Source organism: Chrysemys picta, chromosome 23 (genome assembly GCF_011386835.1).
Source record: "Chrysemys picta bellii isolate R12L10 chromosome 23, ASM1138683v2, whole genome shotgun sequence".
NCBI classification, from domain to species: domain Eukaryota; kingdom Metazoa; phylum Chordata; order Testudines; family Emydidae; genus Chrysemys; species Chrysemys picta.
The window spans coordinates 429,777-447,507 of record NC_088813.1 but is presented as its reverse complement, the minus strand read 5'-3'; the positions used below and the strand labels follow the sequence as shown (position 1 = coordinate 447,507).

The 17,731-nt window shown below is 51.8% G+C and overlaps 1 long non-coding RNA gene across 6 annotated transcripts; it reads right to left on the bottom strand.

Annotated features, from left to right (window-relative positions):
• Nucleotides 1-7,558: 7,558 nt before the first annotated feature.
• Nucleotides 7,559-15,619, bottom strand: LOC103307050 (uncharacterized). Of its 6 annotated transcripts, none has more exons than XR_010594554.1 (6): nt 15,522-15,619; nt 12,187-12,293; nt 11,828-11,996; nt 8,734-11,731; nt 8,055-8,125; nt 7,559-7,796 (listed from the first exon to the last, which is right to left on the bottom strand). It is a non-coding gene; the product is annotated as an uncharacterized LOC103307050 (long non-coding RNA). The 6 variants fall into 6 exon arrangements; XR_010594557.1 differs by having other exon boundaries at nt 8,055-8,799; nt 9,326-11,731; XR_010594556.1 differs by having other exon boundaries at nt 8,055-9,405; nt 11,448-11,731.
• Between the last annotated feature and the right edge of the window lie 2,112 nt (nt 15,620-17,731).

The following is a 17,731-nucleotide window of genomic DNA, read 5'->3' as shown; positions in this document are numbered from 1 at the left end:
AGGTTCGCCCCCTGCCCGGGGGCGGAGCCGACCTCACAGCCCCTCCCGCGCGTGCTGCACTCCGACCGATCAGAATTGCGGCTGCCGGGTTCGCCCCCTGTCGGGGGTGGGGGAGAAGAATGACCTCACAGCCCTGGCCGGTCAGAAGCAGCCCCGTGCGCCACACTCCGACTGCCCGGACGGTCAGAAGCAGCTGCCGAGTTCTCCCCCTGCCGGGGGGGGGGTGGGTGGGGGGGGGGCGACCTCACAGCCCCATGCACCGCGCTCCAACTGCCCGGACGGCCAGAAGCGGGGCACACGCGCACACATGTCTCCGTCTCCCGCTCCCCCCGCCTGGCGTACAGCGGGTGTGTCACTTCCAGGGCCTGCTGAGGCGGGAAGCGCTGGGCATGAGGCAGAGCCGGTAAGTGCGAGCGAGGGGAGGGGCGCCCGGCCTGGGCTCGAGCCGCAGCTGGGGCTGAGACACCCCCCCCACCCCGCTCTTCGGTTGGGGGTGGGGTGGCTACTGTGCTGGTTGCTCCCAGGGCGGCCTCCGTAGTGATGGGGGGTGGGGGAACTGAACTGTCTATGGGCAGCCGGGAAATCCCGAGGGGGAGGGGGGAAGAGAGAGTGTGTGCGCACGCGCGTAGGGCTGGCTTTAGGCCAATTCAACCAAGTCCCCTTAATCGGGCCCCACGCCCAAGCCCCAGTACGGCATACCGGGGTGGCCCGGTTTCCCTAGGGGGCAATTTAAAGGGCCTGGGGTTCCCAGCACGGGCTGGAGCCCCAGGCCCTTTAAATAGCCCTGGGATAGCGGGGGGCTCGTGGGGTATTTAAAGAGCCAGGGCTCCAGCTGCCTCTACTGCACACCCTGCCCGCCCCCCCTGCCCTGCCCTGCCCACCGCATCTCCAGCCAGCCCTGCACCCCCTGCCCACAGCCAGCCCCTGCTGCACCCCCTGCCATACCTCCAGCCCTGCACCCCCTGCCCACACCAGCCCCTGCTGCACCCCCTGCCCTGCCTGCAGCCAGCTCCCCCTGCTCATAGCCAGCCCCTGCTGCACCCCCTGCCCTGTCTCCAGCCAACCCCTGCCGCACCCCCCTGTGGCCCTGCCCGAAGCCAGCCAGCCAGCCCCACACACACCCCTGCCCGCACGAGCCCCGAACCCCCTGCCCTGCCTGCAGCCAGCTCATCTCTAGCCAGCCCTGTACCCCCTGCCCGCAGCCAGCTCATCTCTAGCCAGCCCTGTACCCCCTGCCCGCAGCCAGCCCCTGCTGCACCCCCTGCCATGCCTCCAGCCCCGCCCCCACCAGCCCGTCTCCAGCCAGCCCCGCACCCCCTGCCCACAGCCAGCCCCTGCCGCACCCCCTGCCCTGTCTCCAGCCAACCCCTGCGGCCCTTCCCACACCAGCCCTGCACCCCCCTGCCCTGTCTCCAGCCAACCCCTGCCGCACCCCCCTGCCTGAAGCCAGCCAGTCCCGCACTCCTGTCTCCAGCCCTGCCAACCCCTGCCGCACCCCCCCTGCGGCCCTGCCCGAAGCCAGCCAGCCTGCCCCATACCCCCGTCTCCAGCCAGCCCCGCACCCCTTACCCTGCCGCAGCCAGCCCCTGCCCTGCCTCCAGACAGCCCCATATCCACTGGTGCCCTGCAGTTCCCAGGGCAGTAACCCTGCACATCTGCTTCAATGAGGGGGGCAGGGAGCAGCTGGGACCCACACGCGCACACCACTAGGGTGACCAGACAGCAAATGTGAAAAATCGGGACGGGGTGAGGGTGGGGTAATAGGAGCCTATATAAGAAAAAGGCCCAAAAATCAGGACTGTCCCTATAAAATCAGGACATCTGGTCACCCTAGCACACCCCCAGGGAGTGGCAGGGACCCACACATGTGAAATGGAGCTCATTAATAACCAAACAGCATATATAACGCAATGTACATAATATATAAATTTTATTATTTATATAGTTATGGAAAGTAAATAATACATGGAAGAAATGAGTTTTTTTTTTTTTAAAAAGCAAGTCATCCCTGCTGAGGCCCCGCTGAAAATGTTCGAATTGGGCCCCGCACTTCCTAAAGCCGGCCCTCTGTGTGTGTGAGAGAGAGTGATTTGCACCTGCCCTGCCCCGACTGCTGCCCCCTTCCCTGGTCCAGGGACCTTATCCCTCCCGCGCCCCTATCACACTGCCCCCACCCACACCCAGGGCTCCCTGTTGCCCCTGTGTTTGTGTGTTGGACAGTCACATCCAATCCCTTCACTCTGCTCCTTTCCCCTCCCTGGCTTAGTTCATAGCCCCAGAAAATCCCTTCGAACTGTCCCCCTTTTCCCCTCCCCTTATTTCAGGGGGGGATGACAAACGGATCGAGCGGGTGGGCAGGTAGTGGCGGCGAGGCTTTATACTTGGGGGGGTGAGGAGGGAGCGGTGAGTTGGTGGCAGGCATCTATTTTCAGTATTTTAATTTTTGGTACTGCTGTGTGCAGTAATATAGTGACCCCTGGGGGTTAAAGAGGGGTGTAATGGTGGGGCCGAGCAGGGAGGGGGCGGGTCCTATTTTACTGCTGTGATCTGGTTACGCCGTTTCTTTCCCCCTCTACAGGCTTCCACACGCTGTCAGTGCCTTGCTAGTGTGCCACGTGCCGTGAGATAGCTCCTCTCTTTGTGTGTGACTGTTTCCCTTGTGTGTGAAACAAAATCTTGAGCTTCATAATGCCTACCATGAGTGAAAAGAAAAATAGAATCAGAGCACAGAGTTTAACACTGAATGGACAAATAAATACTTATGTAGTGTTTCCAAAGACAAAATACTGTGCCTCATGTGTTGCGAAATGTTAACCGTTCGGAAAGAATACAACCTTTGGCGGCACTTTGAAACTGAACATCCCAATCTCACCAAATTGAACCCAAGTGAAAAAATAATTAAAGCAGCCAGTTTAGCTAAAAACCTTAGTGGAGAACAGCAAATTTTCAAGAACGTGAGCACTGAGAACGATACGATTACTAAAGTAAGCTTTCAAATTTCTAAAGAAATTGCTGCTGCTGGGAAATGCTTCAGAGAAGGCGAGTTTTTAAAAAAAAGTGTAGGTTGATTGCTGTATCTGAGTTATGTCCAGAAAAGAGGGGAATATTTGAGAATGTCAGTCTATCACACATGACTGTACAGAGAAGAATAGCTGACATTTCTACCAATCTAAGTGATCAGTTAAAGCAGAGTCAGTGAATTCTGCTTTTACTCCCTAGCTATGGATGAAAGCATCAATTTCTTATTTTTATTAGAGGTATTGATAAAAACTTTGAAATTACTGAAGAACTTGTTGGCATGTGCTCCATGACGGGTCGCACAACTGGAAAAGAAATCTCCAGTGAAATGATAAAGTGCATGAATGATAAATCGGGATTAGATTTCACAAACTTGGTGGCCATTTGTACTGATGGTGCTCCAGCTATGTGTGGAAAAAATGTTGGAGCAGTTACTCTTCTTGAAGAATTTATCAGGAGACAAATAACCAAACATCACTGCATTATACATCAGCAGGCTTTGTGTAGCAAAGTCTTAAAATTTGAGCATGTAATGTCAGTGGTAGTTTCCATTATAAACTACATCCGTTCTAGAGGACTAAAACATAGGACATTTCGAGTCTTTCTTGAAGGGGAAGATGCCAAGTGCAGTGACTTAATCTACCATACAGAAGTCAGGTGGTTGAGTCGAGGAAGAGTGCTCGAGCGTTTCATTGCTTTGAAAGAGGAGGTAGCAAAATTCCTAGAAAATGGGCCAATAAAATTCCTGGAACTTGAAAATGAGTCCTGGAATCAAGATCTTTCTTTTGCGATATTACAGCACACCTGAATGATCTCAACATTCAACTTCATGGAAAAAAATCAACTTACATTTCAAATGTGTGTAGCAGTGAAAGCTTTCAAAATGAAATTGAAACTTTTCAGAAGTCAGCTGTCAAAAGGTGAAATGTGTCACTTTCCCACTTGTGCACAGCATATCCCTCAGCACAAACATGCCGAGTTTGTGTATTTTTCTCCTAAGCACATCAATCTTTTGATTGAAGAATTTGACAGAAGACTTACTTTGTCTAAAGACGATGACGTCCAGTTGAAGCTGATTGAAGATCCCTTTTCTATGGAGCCAGAGGAAGTGCCACTAGATTTGCAGTTGGAGGTTATTGAACTTCAATGTTCGGCAGTTTACTGAAATAAGCACAGAGAGAGCAGCCTGTGGGACTTCTACAAAAGTCTGGGCGATGAAAAATACAAGAATCTTATCAAAGTTGCACTGAAAACGTTCAGCATTTTTGGAAGCACTTACATATGTGAACAAACATTTTCCATCATGAACATGAATAAAAACAAGCAACGTTCTTCTCTGACTGACGGCCATTTGGAAGACGACATTATGAAAATATCTACTTCAAATATGACCCCTGAATAAGACAAGCTTGTTGCCGAAAAGAAATGTAAATATCTCATTAAATTTGTAAAGTAATTATGAAAAGTACCAATGTTTTCTTTCAATGGAACAGGTGTTTTTTGTTTTTCCACGATTCATAAAAAAAATTAAAATAATTTAAAAATTAATAAAGTATCACCCCCATTCCCCCAAAAAACCTTTTTCGGCCCACAGCTGTTTTGGTGGGGCAGCGCTGGGGAAGGAGGGTTTGTTTTTGCGGGGCGGGCAGCGCTGGGGCGGGGGATGTGTTTCGGGGGGCTGTAGCAGGATGGTTACCCCGCTCCTGCCCTGAAGGGCTTAAAAACAGCCCTGGGGGAGGGCTGTGGCAGGGGAAAAGCTAGGCTGATTGGGGCATGGCCCAGCTGCAGCGGCTTCCCTAATCAGGCCCCAGCTGTCCTGTATAAAAAGGCTGTGAGCCAGAGGCCCCGAGGAAGTCTCTCTCTGCTTGCAGACAGAGAAGGGCCTGGCTGCGAGAGAGCTGAGCAGGATACTGGGAGTGGAGCAGGGCTGGGGAAGGCTAGAGGAGCTGGGGAACTTCAGCCTGGAAAACCCCCAAGCTGCGGACCTAGCTAAGGGCCTAAGACCAGTACCAGGGCTGCAGAGGGGCAGCCCAGCTATAGAGGGAGGCAGCAGGTCCAAACCCAACCTTGCCTGTGATGAGTAACTTATACTGCAGTCTACCCCAGGGCGCGGGGGCTAGTTGGTGACTGGCAGTAGCCTTATACGGAGGTGAGGTGGGGATTAGAGGATTGGGGGTTCCCCAAACAGAGGAGACCAAGAGCCAGAGTGTGGGGGTATTGCCAGGGTGCAGCACCCCAGATCAAAGGGCACCGGGATCCAGGAGGGACACAGAGCCAGCGGCAGTGGGACACCGGCCTGCAGAGGGCGCTCCAATGGCTGGATGAACTAATTCCCGAGAAGACCAGCAGGAGGTGCCGCCGAGGTGAGTCCTGCTTGCTTACACAGGGGCTGGGCAGCGCTGGGGGGGGGGGGGGGGTTTCAGCGGGGCCAGGGCGTTTCGGCCCTCAGCTATTTTCTTTGCAGTAATATGGCCCTCACCGCTTTACGAGTTGTGCAGGCCTGGTAAGGGGGCCGGGCCGGGGCTGGGAGGAGGGGTTGGATAAGGGGCAGGGAGCGATTGGAGGGGGCAGAGGCTCTGGGGGGGGGCAGTCAGGGGACGGGGAACGGGGGGAGTTGGGTAGGCATGGGAGTCCCGGGAGTCTGTCGGGGTGGTGGTGGATGGGGTCAGGGCAGTCAGGGGACAGGGAGCGGGGCGAGTTGGGTAAGGGGTGGGGTCCTGGGGGGCAGTTAGGGTGGCGGGTCTCGGGAGGGGGTGGTCAGGGGACAAGGAGCAGGGGGGGTTGATGGGTTATGGGTTCTGAGGGGGGCAGTTGGGGGCAGGACGTGGGTTGGGGTTGGATGGATGGGTGGGTGGGGGGGAGACAGGCACGTGGGGCTTGTGCTCACCGTGTGGTTCCCTACCGGGTCTTCGGTGGCACTTCGGCGGTCGGGGGAGGGGTCTTCACTCGTTCTGGGTTTTCGGCGGCAGGTCCTTCACCCGGAGCGAGTGAAGACCCCCTCCCCCCCGCCAAAGTGCCACCGAGGCGCCACTGAGGACCTAGTAGGGAACCGGTTCTTAGGATTTTGGGAGCTCATCACTGCATATAGCCCGATTAAATCTGCTCCCAGCAATTCCCAGGGTTTAACAACCTATGTGCAAGGACACAGGCTAGAGTTCTCATTTGGATCTTTCCTATGAAATGTGTATTATAATCCCATACATAGTAAACAAAGTAAACATTGTAATGTGGTTTCTATAATAGTTGATGTCTTCACACAGAATCTAACTTTCGGTGTTTTTCAGAAGTAAATAAATACAGGCCAAACTTCTGCAACTGAAAACTTGCCTAAATACGCTGTGTGGGCACAATGGGCAATAGACGTCGGTGCTGCCCTGTGTCATGCATTAATGCACATGTGCACTTGTTAGAGCTGATTAGAGGCTTTATTGTGCAGCAATAATAAATACAGAGAATGATAAACAATTAGTTTGGCTAACATTTAAAACCACTTCAGATGTATTTAACGTGGGGTGGGGGGTCGCGGGGCCGGGGACGCTGGGCAGTAGGCAGGGACCCACCTGAGCCCGAGAGACCCTCAGTGGCACCGTGAGCCCCCGCCCTGCTGTGGAAGCTTCACAGCCGTGGGGGGGGGGAAGGGAGCTCAGGGCTGGGACTGGAGCTGGCTGGGACCTGTCGGTGTGGGGCAGCAGCAGCCCCGAGGGGGAACCTGTCCTCCCCCCCACAGCAGGAAGGATCAGGGGCTGGGCCAACAGGGCCAGAGTCTGATCCATCCCGTGATCCCCACTCAGCTCCTGCTCCCGCCACCGTAGGTGCTCTGGGGCTGAAGCACCCACGGGGAAAAGTTAGTGGGTGCTCTGCACCCACCGGCAGCCAAACTCCCCCCCCACCCCACTTCCTCCCCCTCCCCTGAGCGTGCCACATCCCCACTCCTCCACCTACCTCCCAGCGCTTCTCGCCATCAAACGTGTAGCAGCAAAATCCACACCCCGCAAATTTTCCTACCAGTAGCAGTTACTGCCACATCAGTCTGGCCTTTTTGCTACCAGGCAGAATTTGCTATCACTTGGTCCAGGGTAGCAAAATCGGACTGATGAGGGTTTGCCTTGACACCCTGCAGAATTTGCAGCCACCTTAGTAATTTACAACTGACAGACCTGACCCTAACTTGACACCAGAGTGGCCCAAACAATTCATTTAATTATTGCAGGGTGTGCATGAGAAAGCAAGCAGTCTTCCAGTAAGGGTGTGCTGAGACACCCTTGCATTTTTATCTGTTTCATTTTGTCCATGAGTACGTTTAAGGTAAGGTGAGAGTTGAGGGTATGGAGGACAGGCCAGACCCCTTCAAACGGGTACTTCCAAGGGTAGCAAATTGTGGCAATGTGGATCCCTATCCATCAGACTTTGCTACCCATGCACCTGTCACCAGTCCAGGAGTGCCATTTGCATCCTCTGGTCCAAGGGTACGCAAATTCGGATGGATGGGGGTTTGTCTTGACACAACTTGCATTATACACTTAGACAAAATACTGAGAAGTTTTTTTCACATTTTAAAAACTTTATTATAAGCTGGTATATAAACAAAAACAGTTTGCTTCTTGTTCCAAGATGTTTTTTTAAAAATCACCATTTACACAACATAATTTTGGTAATGAGCTGAACTATGCACATTTTTTGCACTTGTATTCTTTCTTCTCATCAGTGATGATTTCTTGAATGGTTCCTTCTGGAACGCAAGGCATATGTGCCCACCTCTTACAAGAGTCACACTTGACCTTTGATAAGTAACAAATGAGAAAATGAAATCACAGAAGTTATAATGTTACACCTAATTTCCATTCACTCATGCTATTCCTTCCCCATGTAAGGCATATCTTAGCTAATGCTATCAGCATTGATGAAGATGTTTACTGTTGTGGAATTTTTACAAGAATCCTGATCCTTAGGCAGGTTATTGCATTGGATCTGTATTCTGCTTACTTATCTGCTCCAACATATGGCATGTGTTTCTGATAGAATTCTATGTTTCTTACCATTATGCAATCTTCACTTTCTTTTTCACAACTGACAAAGTTGCAGTATATGCAGTAGTCTTCCACGCTTTCTGAAAAATCAGTATAGTACAATGAAATGATGATTGTTATGACCAAGGCTCTATAATGTATCTTGATTTACCGGTATTTATGATTGTCAATTATTTTAATTCAGTCACTGGTTTGCACTTATTTTTTTCTTTTTGAGAGTCATATTTTCAATTATACCAGTACCGTCAACTGTGTTTCTCAGAGTTTTACTTTACTGCAGCTGGATATAAAAATATCCAATTTCATTTCACTGGTCCATCAGTAACAACCATTCACCCCATTCAAATGTTTTGGTACTTAAAGATATTGATGCAGAGTCACCATTACAGAACCAAACCTGTGAGATACCCCACTTTAAGGGTATTAAGATAACTGTCTGTTACGTGACATAATTCCATTCTACCTGTTATCTTCACAGTAGAGTCTTCACAGTAGCATTTTTTTTTAAACTCAGTTTTTGGAATATCAAGAGTTACATTAAAATTCCACTTTCCTTTGCATGCACTGAACTCACTGAAAACCCACAACACAGGAAATTATATCACTACTACCCAGCTGTGTTGCAAATCTGTGATATGATACCACATTTAGTGCCCATAATCCCGAAGTACAATAGAAAACATCTTACCGCAAGATCCCAATGACCTGGTGTGTGGTAAGGAAGCAATAATATATCATATTGAAGAATTCCACTCTGTGTTCATTAAAAAACAAAATTAGAAATGCAATTATAGGTTCCAGTGAAGCAAACCATGAAACGTAGATTAGACTGTATTTCCCATTTCATTATGTGGATTACTATTACTCATTCCACATCAAACGTTGTATTTGCTGTTTCACACTGTGTTTAATGGGGATGTAAATAGTGGCTTAAAAAAGTAACATTTAACCCATTGAAATTCAATTGGTTTTCAATGGGTTAAATGTGTAATGGGGAACCAGAGGAGCGGGGGAGCCACTACCCCCTTCCCCTTGCCTGTGATCCCCACATGGGGCTCTGCTGCCACCAGTGCCCAGTATCCAGGGATGGCAGCAGAGCCCTGTATGCGGGGCTGAGAGCTGGACCCGGGCATGTGCGGGAGGGGAGTTTAGTCGGTAACAGGAACCAATGAGCATCAAGCTTATCGATTAACCGGTTCAACTTTTACATCCCTAGTGTTTGACTGACTGAATGAAAATGTGTTTGCTCCGGTTGTGTCTGAAAGCTTGTAAGTATTTACCTTCACTTTCCTTTGTTTTGCTCTGCCTGAGAGAATGACAGTGGAAACTACTGCCAAACTACTGCCAAGATGGCGTGTACCTGTTGACAGTCATTCAAGATATTAATGCATTATTCATTCTGGCACATAAAGAACATAATGAAGTTCATATATCATAGAATCATAGAATATCAGGATTGGAAAGGACCTCAGGAGATCATCTAGTCCAGTGGTTTCCAAACTTTTTTGATTGCTCACCCCATCAATAAAAAATTTTGAGCACGCACCCCCAATATATGTATATTTATTTATGTATAAATTATATATATGTACTACTGTACTAATATATTATGTACATTATAAAACATACACAAAAATATAAATTAAAAAAGGATGAGATAAGATGAAATAAACAATATTTTTATTTTTAATTATATTTATTAACGGTACAAAAAACCTTCTTTCTCTCACTAAAAATATTAATAATATTTTTAGTGAAAGCATTGTGATTGAATATGCTTCATTATTTTTGAAAATCTTGGTTTTACACTTTGTGATACAGCGATTCGAAGGTCTGGTTTATTTCACATCTTGGTTTTAATGGCTGTCATAGCTGAAAAAGATGCCTCACAAACATATGTAGATCCAAATGGAAGAAGTGCATCATTGGCTGCACTTACTAAATCATGATACTCATTTTTCAATCCCATCCACCAATTATGCAAAGGTTTTTGTTGAAATTCGGCTAGTAAATTTCCATCTTCCCTGATGTCAATCAGTTGTTCTTGCAAACTAATCCGAAGGTGTTGCATTTTTATATTTTTAACAAATGGGTTCAAAACCCACTGAAACTCTTTGTTTGGAAGATTTTTAAACAGGTTAGAAAATTCTGTTTCCAAGTTTTTTACGTGTGCAGATATGAGAGTTTTTATAGGTGACAAACTTACATAGTTTTCGGCAACAAAATCACATAACGATGGAAACATTTCCAAACATCCGTTTTTCAAAATGCTCTGTCCATAGCACAAGTTTCTTTCGAAAAGCAGTTACTTTCTCACTCATTGTTAAAACGTAACCTTTACCTTGAAGGGACAGATTAAGTGTGTTTATTTTTTCGAAAATATCTGCTAGGTAGCATACTACTGACAGCCACTTGTCATTACAGAAAAGGTCAGCAAATTTGGAACACTTGTCTTTTTGTAAAAGAAAAATGCGTAACTCATCTTTAAGTTCAACAACTCTTTTAAGCACTTTGCCACGAGATAACCAGCGAACCTCTGTGTGGTACAAAAGATTTTCATGGTCACTCCCCATCTCATTACAAAGTATTGTAAAGATTCTACTATTTAAAGGTCTTGTTTTTATAAAATTAACCATATCAATGACATTCTGTAGCACTTTGTGCACTTCTGCCTCCAACTTCTTTGCTGCAATAGCTTGCCTATGAATGACGCAGTGAATGAATTTCACATATGGTGCTATCTCTGTAACCTTACCCCGGAATCCTTTCTTTATTCCAGTCAAAGCAGCCGCTTCATCAGTGGTTACACTTACACAGTTTTTCCATAAAACATTGTTTTTATTAAAGAAGTCATTTTTTTTTGGCCGACCTCTTGTCAGATCTGATTAGATCATCATTGTTTTTACCTCATAGTGTGGCTGACGAAGAGCTCGTACTAGGAGTAGGAGAACTGCCAGCTCTGCCATTTTCTTGTTGTTTGCTTGTGCTTGCATTATTAGTACACCTCTACCCCGATATAACGTGACCCAATATAACACGAATTTGGATAGAACGTGGTAAAGCAGTGCTCCGGAGGGGCAGGGCTGTGCACTCTGGCGGATCAAAGCAAGTTCAATATACCGCGGTTTCACCTATAACGCGTTAAGATTTTTTGGCTCCCGAGGACAGCGTTATGTTGGGGTAGAGGTGTATTATCTTCAATCTGCAGTTTCTTTGCAGGAATCTTTTTAAGCCACTTGTCCATTTTGTGAGGGTTAGTTTAGTTAAAACTAGATAATATAATCCATAAATCCACTTAACCGGGCACACATAAACTGTGATACGTCGCAATACGCTGAAAGCGAACGAACGAGAGGGGGCAGCACTGTCAACCTCTCCGCATTGTGGAACTCCCACTCTTACCTCAGGATACCTCACAGGGCCGGCTCCAGCCACCAGCGTAGGAAGCACGTGCCTGGGGCAGCACACTGTAAGGGGCGGCATTCCGGCCAACTTTAGGGTGGCGCTCCTCCGGCCGCCCTTTTTTTTTTTCTCCAGCGGCGCTCCTCCTGCCACGCCCCCCCAGTGGATCGTCTTGCACAACCCCTGGGGTGCGCGCACCCCACTTTGGAGACCACTGGTCTAGATTTCATATTTGTCCTGTACTCTTTGCAGAAATCTTCCCCAAATTCATTGATATCTGGAATCTTTGTAAACAAATGGAGAAGGGGTTGTATTTGTAAAATGAAGACACACCGAATGCCATATGTACATGAAAGCTGCTGGTACTTACATACACTTACCATGCCATTCTCTGAGACTTCTTCTGGAAACACTGGGTCATTGCAAAACATTAGTCGAAAGGGTGAAAGTTTTGTTGTTGCGTGTACTTTAGTTCGCAAAGAAATCAAAGTGGGCTCAAGGAATTCATTCCAGTTACTTGCAGTGTCATCAACCATCTTCTTCAGCGCTCTGTAACAAATGATGATTGATTCGTTTATGGAAAAAAGCACATGTACAGTCTTGACTGAGACAGATTGTACATAATCAAAGACTTTCAATTTAACACGTTGATTTCAAAGACTTTGAAGTGAGTTGCATCTTGTGGCATGGTACAAGCAACTTGCCGTCAGTACTGTAATATTCTCACCCATTCACTTACCTTTTGATGGATTTATTAGTGTTTTCAGCTAAGCCATTGGTTTGTGGGTGTTACGGGCTGGTGAAGCTACATTCTATTCCCCATCTTTTGCAAATATACAGGTTAAACTGAAAGGAAATAAGTTACACCATAAACTTACATACAGACTTGTCTTAAGGAATGTTCCTTTGCTATGTGCCATTACTTGTATGTATAATTAGCAACAGGAATATCCCATCTTTAATATTATTATTGGAAACAAGTTGTGGTTTTTTTGGTGGATATGAAGACAACATCAAAAAATGTTATAGCAACTCTGACGGTGACCCACAGCAGGTTTTTTTTTTTTTAAAGTAGGGTGATTGTTCTCAAACAGTTATCAACAACAATGTGCCTTTAATAAAAAAATCACAAGGGCGATGAAACCCCTGTTCACTGCAAACTATCTGTGACCTGATAGTGAGGTTGAATAAATAGTAAAAATAACCTGAAAAAAAAATCAGTCAGTATCCACCATGGGCATCCACATCAAAGAACCATTTTGTACATGATTTCTGCCACCTCATATGCTGACTTAGTTCGAAGTGGAAAGGCTTCCACCCATCTTGAAAAATAATCTGTGGCTGTCAGTATATACTGGTATCCATCCTTTGTTACTTTGTTAATCCATCCTTTGTTAATAATGGTCCTATTAAATTCAGTCCTATCAAGTCCCAGATCCGAGTGACCTATATGCAAGGGTACCAGTTACAGTCATACTTCACAGGTTTCTTACTAAATGTTCTCAATAAACCCATATGTCATAAGCAGAGAACACCATGTAATACGGTTACAACAGCCACACAATCAGAAGGTAATGTCCACTTTTAAAAAAGAAAAAGAAAAAGAAAGATAGAAAAACAAACAAACACAAAGAAGTACAGGAGTGGATTAGGAAAAACAATACATGAGGAAAGCTGAAGAAATATGCCCAGAGGCAGCAGGTTTGTATATTTTTTGGTGGTGTCCAGAACGAGTCCAAGGGAGTTTTGGTGCTAGAGGGGGTTTGGGTGCAGGCTCTGGGAGAGAGTTTGAGTGCTCAGTGTGGGCTCTGGGCTGGGGCAGGGGGTGTGGCCTCTGGGTGGGAGTTTGGGTGTGGGGGGCAGGCTCTGGGCTGGGGCATGGGGTTGGGGTGCAGGGGGGCTCTGTGAGGGAGTTCGGGTGTGGGAGGGGGTTTGGGATGCAAGCTCTGGGTGGGACTTTTGGTGCTGGGTGCGGGCTCTGGGATGGGAGGGAGTTTGGGTGTGGGGTGCAGGCTCTGGGAGGGAGTTTAGGTGCAGGAGGAGTGCAGGCTCTGGGCTGGGGCAGGGGTTTGGGGTGCAGGAGGGGGTGCAGGCTCTGGGAGGGAGTTTTGGTGCTGGGTGCAGGCTCTGGGCTGGGGCAGGGGTTTGGGGTGCAGGAGGGGGTGCAGGCTCTGGGAGGGAGTTTAGCACCTCAGCAATACGTAAGAGAGAGAGGAGCTGCAGTGACTTCATGTAGACATATAAACTGATAAGAGACTCTTGAGAGTGGGCGTGTAGGTACAATATTCCACAGCATTAAGTCTCCTGTAGCAGTAATGTGGCACCTCAGCCCGTTACACAAGACAGAGGCACTGCGGTGTCTAGGCAGGGACAGGCTGGGAATGGGGTAGGTGACCAGATAGCAAATGTAAAAAATTGGGACGGGGGTGGGGGTAGTAAGTGCCTATATAAGAAAAAGCCCCCCAAATCGGGACTTTCCCTATGAAATTGGGAAATCTGGTCACCTTAGAATGGGGACGCTGGTGCCTTTAAGACCCCAGCCCCGGGGAGCCACAGCGCTGACATGCAGCATCCTGGAAGGGGAAATAACCCTCCCGCCCCATCTTTGCAAATGCGGCAGGTGGCTCATCCCACCGGGGTAAGCGTCACCCCCTCTGCCCCGTCCGGCAGCGTCTCCCCCCTGGGCTTAAGAGCAGTCCCTCTTCTGCTGCTATCTACAGCTGCTTGATCCCCCGGGCCAGTGAGTTTCTGACCCCTGCTCAGGCCCCGCAACCCCCCCAGCGACCTGCCCCTTGAGCCCCTACAGAGACCAGGAAGCAGAGTCTGACACCAAGTGAGGGCAGAGTGAGGGCAGCGGCCAGGGCAGATGTTACTGCGCATGCTCAGTGCACCCTCAGGCGGGCATTCAGAGAGGGGGCGCTTTCTCTTCCCAGCCCCTGCCCCAGGGCGGCCCTGCTCGGGGGGAAGGGGAGAGACCCCCCGGGTGCCCTGGGCTGCGGGGGGTGGGTTTGGCCCCAGGCTGCTCCCAGCAGAGCTGGCTGCAATCCCCTGCCCTGGGCCCGGGAAAGCTGCCGCCAGCCCCAGGGTTTGCGGGGGGGAGGGGGTAGAGCCCGGGCCCGGGGGGGGGGGAGGCCAGGACGGCGACAGAGGGGGGGTGATGGGAGCTAGGAGGGGGCAGGAGGAGGGAACAGGGAGGTGGGAGGGGGAAGGGAGATGGGGGAGAGGGCAGGACAGAGCCATGGAGATGTGGGAGAGGGCAGGCAGATGGGGGAGGGGGGATGCAGGGGGCGGGAGGGGCCCATGGGGATGTGTTAGGGGGGAGGACGGGGTGAATGGGGATGTGGGAGGGGGCAGGAATTGGGGAACAGGGATGCAGGGGGCGGGAGGGGGCCGGGGGATGTGGGGCGCTGGAGGGAGGCTGGGGGAACACAGAGATATTGGGGCAGGGGGAGAATTCTGGGGCTCAGGGGAGCAGAGCTGGACTAGAGGGAAACTCTGAGTGTCAGATAAAGGGAAGAAAAGGGGAGATGTGGGGGAGGGGCTGTGGGGGGGCTGGAGGGAGACTATGGAGCAAGCAGAGACTGGCTGGGGAGGGCAGAGCCAGAGGCCAGGAGAAGGGAGGGGGATGGGCAGAGATACAATGGCAGCTCCCCCAGCCCATGGGGTAGGAGGGGGGAGGGGCTGCCCCCCCCAGCTGACACAGGCAAGGCTCCCTGGAACGGAGGCAGGTGGAAGCCAGGTGAACCCCAGACCTGGGTGCACTGAGCAGCCTCCCAGCACCTCTCCCTGCCTGCGAAGGCACCGCTGGGAACCCCTCTGCCCGAGCCAGCTGGTTCAGGTGCCTGTGCTCATGTGAGAATGGGTCAGGCAGACGTCAAGCTGCACAGAAAACAGCCAGCGGAGGGGAGTGTGGGGTGATCCCTTCATTAAGCATGTAGCCCAGGGGTCACAGCAGCCACCCGGATGTGGGAGGCCCAGGCTCAGTTCCCCCCTGTGGCGGATGGGGAGAAAGGATTTGAACAGGAGGGCTCCCAGTGCTCTCACCCAGGGGTGAAAGTAACTTACAGGACTTACCCATACTCCCGGAGCCCTGGGGGCGTGGCCTCAACCGGAAGAGGCGGGGGCTCTCAAGATTTAGAAGCCCTGGGGCATTAGCTGTGGCTGGGAGCCCCAGGGACTTTAAATCAACCTGGGGCTCCCAGGTGCAGAGGTGGCTGGGAGCCTCAGGGGCAAATTAAAGGGCTCCGGGCCCTTTAAATCCCCACTGCAGCTCTGGCAGCTGGAGCTGCGGTGGGGATTTAAAGGGCTCGGGGCTCCGGCGGCTGCAGGGAGCTCTGAGCCCTTTAAATCCCAGGCCCGGTCTCAGCCCGGCTGCCGGAGCTGCGGGGGGGGGAATTTAAAGGGCTCTGGGCTCCCCGCAGCGGTGGGGAGCTCCGAGTCCTTTAAATCCCTGCCACGGAAGCCAGTGCGGTCCGGCACAGCGTACTGGCTCTTGCCGGCAGGGCCGGCTTTAGCAGCAGCGGGGCCCGATTCCTGGGGGTGGGGCTTGCAGCAAGCCCCGCCCCCAGGAATCGAGCCGCGCTCCGGCTGGGGTTGCCGGGCTTGGGTCCGACCCGGAGCCGCGCCGCGGGGACCGGGCCGGGCCGGAGCTGCGCCGCGGGGACCGGTGCGGGGCTGGACCCGGGCTGCGCCGCGGGGGCCGGGCCGAGCCGGAGCAGGGCCGCGCCGCGGGGGCCGGGCCGGAGCTGACCCGAGCCGTGCTGCGGGGCCGGGCCGCGGGGGCCGGGCCGGGCCAGAGTCGCTGGGGCCTGTGTGCTCGGCGGGAACGGGCGGCGCCTCCCCGGAGCCCTTCTCGCGCCCCCACCACCCCAGCTTACCTTGTGCTGCCGGCCTGCCCCTGCTTCTTTTCAGACTTCCCGCGAATCTCTGATTCGCGGGAAGCAGGGGAGGGGGCGGAGCGTTCAGGGGAGGGGAGGAGGGGGAAGTGAGCTGGGGGCGGGGTGGACAGCTGCAGCGCGGGGCCCTCTTGGCGCGGGGCCCAATTCAGCCGAATCGGCTGAATCGGCCTAAAGCCGGCCCTGCTTGCCGGTACGCCATACCGGACCGCACCGGCTTACTTTCATCTCTGCTCTCACCCCTGGGCCATGGGATCTCCTGATGTGGAGCTTAGACCTGTCTAGACACAGCAGCAATTGAATAACTCCCCTGCAGGACCCAGCCCCGGATAGATCAAGTGCAATGAGGGCTGAGTTAAGGCAGAGGCAAGTTAGTGTATGTGGAGCCTGCCCCATGGCAGGGCCGGATTAACTTTTTGTGGGCCCGGCACCAAACATATTTGTGGGCCCCCATTGGGGAAATAGGGCATGTGATGGGGGGCGGTCGGCAGAGCGAGGGGCCGGGTGGGGGCAATGAGGCACAGTGCAGCAGGAGTGGCCCCACTCAGCCCAGCACAAGGGCACTGTTTACAAACCCACAACTGCTAGACGCACACTGGCCCGCCCAGCCCTGCGCTGCCAGCGTGCCCCTTCCACACTGCCCCCTGCCCAGTACCCTGCCCTTATGCCAGCGCCCCCTCACCCAGAGACTTCCCCCACAGATCCCTATGCCCAGCACCCCCTGCCTAGAGACCCCCCCCCCACTGACATCCCACCACAACTACACAGCACCCTGCACACCATACCCCCTGCCCAGCTCCCCCACTCACAGATCCCCGACTGTCCAACACCCCCTTCACAGTCCCACCATCACAGCTGCACAGCACCCATATTCCGGAGGGAATTCTGCATCAAATTCTGTGCATCATATTTTAAAATTCTGATTTTTTTAAAATAATAAATGTGGAAGCTCCACCATGGCAGTGGGGAGCACAGGCCACTGGCTGCATGGAGGTGGGAGATCATCCTGCAGCCTCCCCCGCCCCCGTGTGACAGGGACTTGGCAGTGAGACTGAACCTGACCCTGACACAGCACAAGGGCCAGGCCTGCCACAGAACCACCCTGGGGCCCTGCCCCTTTTGGGCCAGGCTCACCAGATGTGGGCAGGGAGGCTCAGCCCGGCAGCAGGATCCCAGTGCAGAGGGACTTCGTGTGGGGGTTCCAGATGGGGGTAAGAGGGTTCTGTGGGGGGGGGGGGAAGTCTGGGTGCAGGCAGCTCAGTGGGGGATCTGGATGCACAAGGAGGTGTCAGGTGCAGGGGCAATGGGAGTCAGCGGGGGGGGGGATACCAAGTGAAAGTGGTTGGAGCTCAGCGGGGAGGGTGAGGGGGAGTCTGGGTGCAGGGGAGG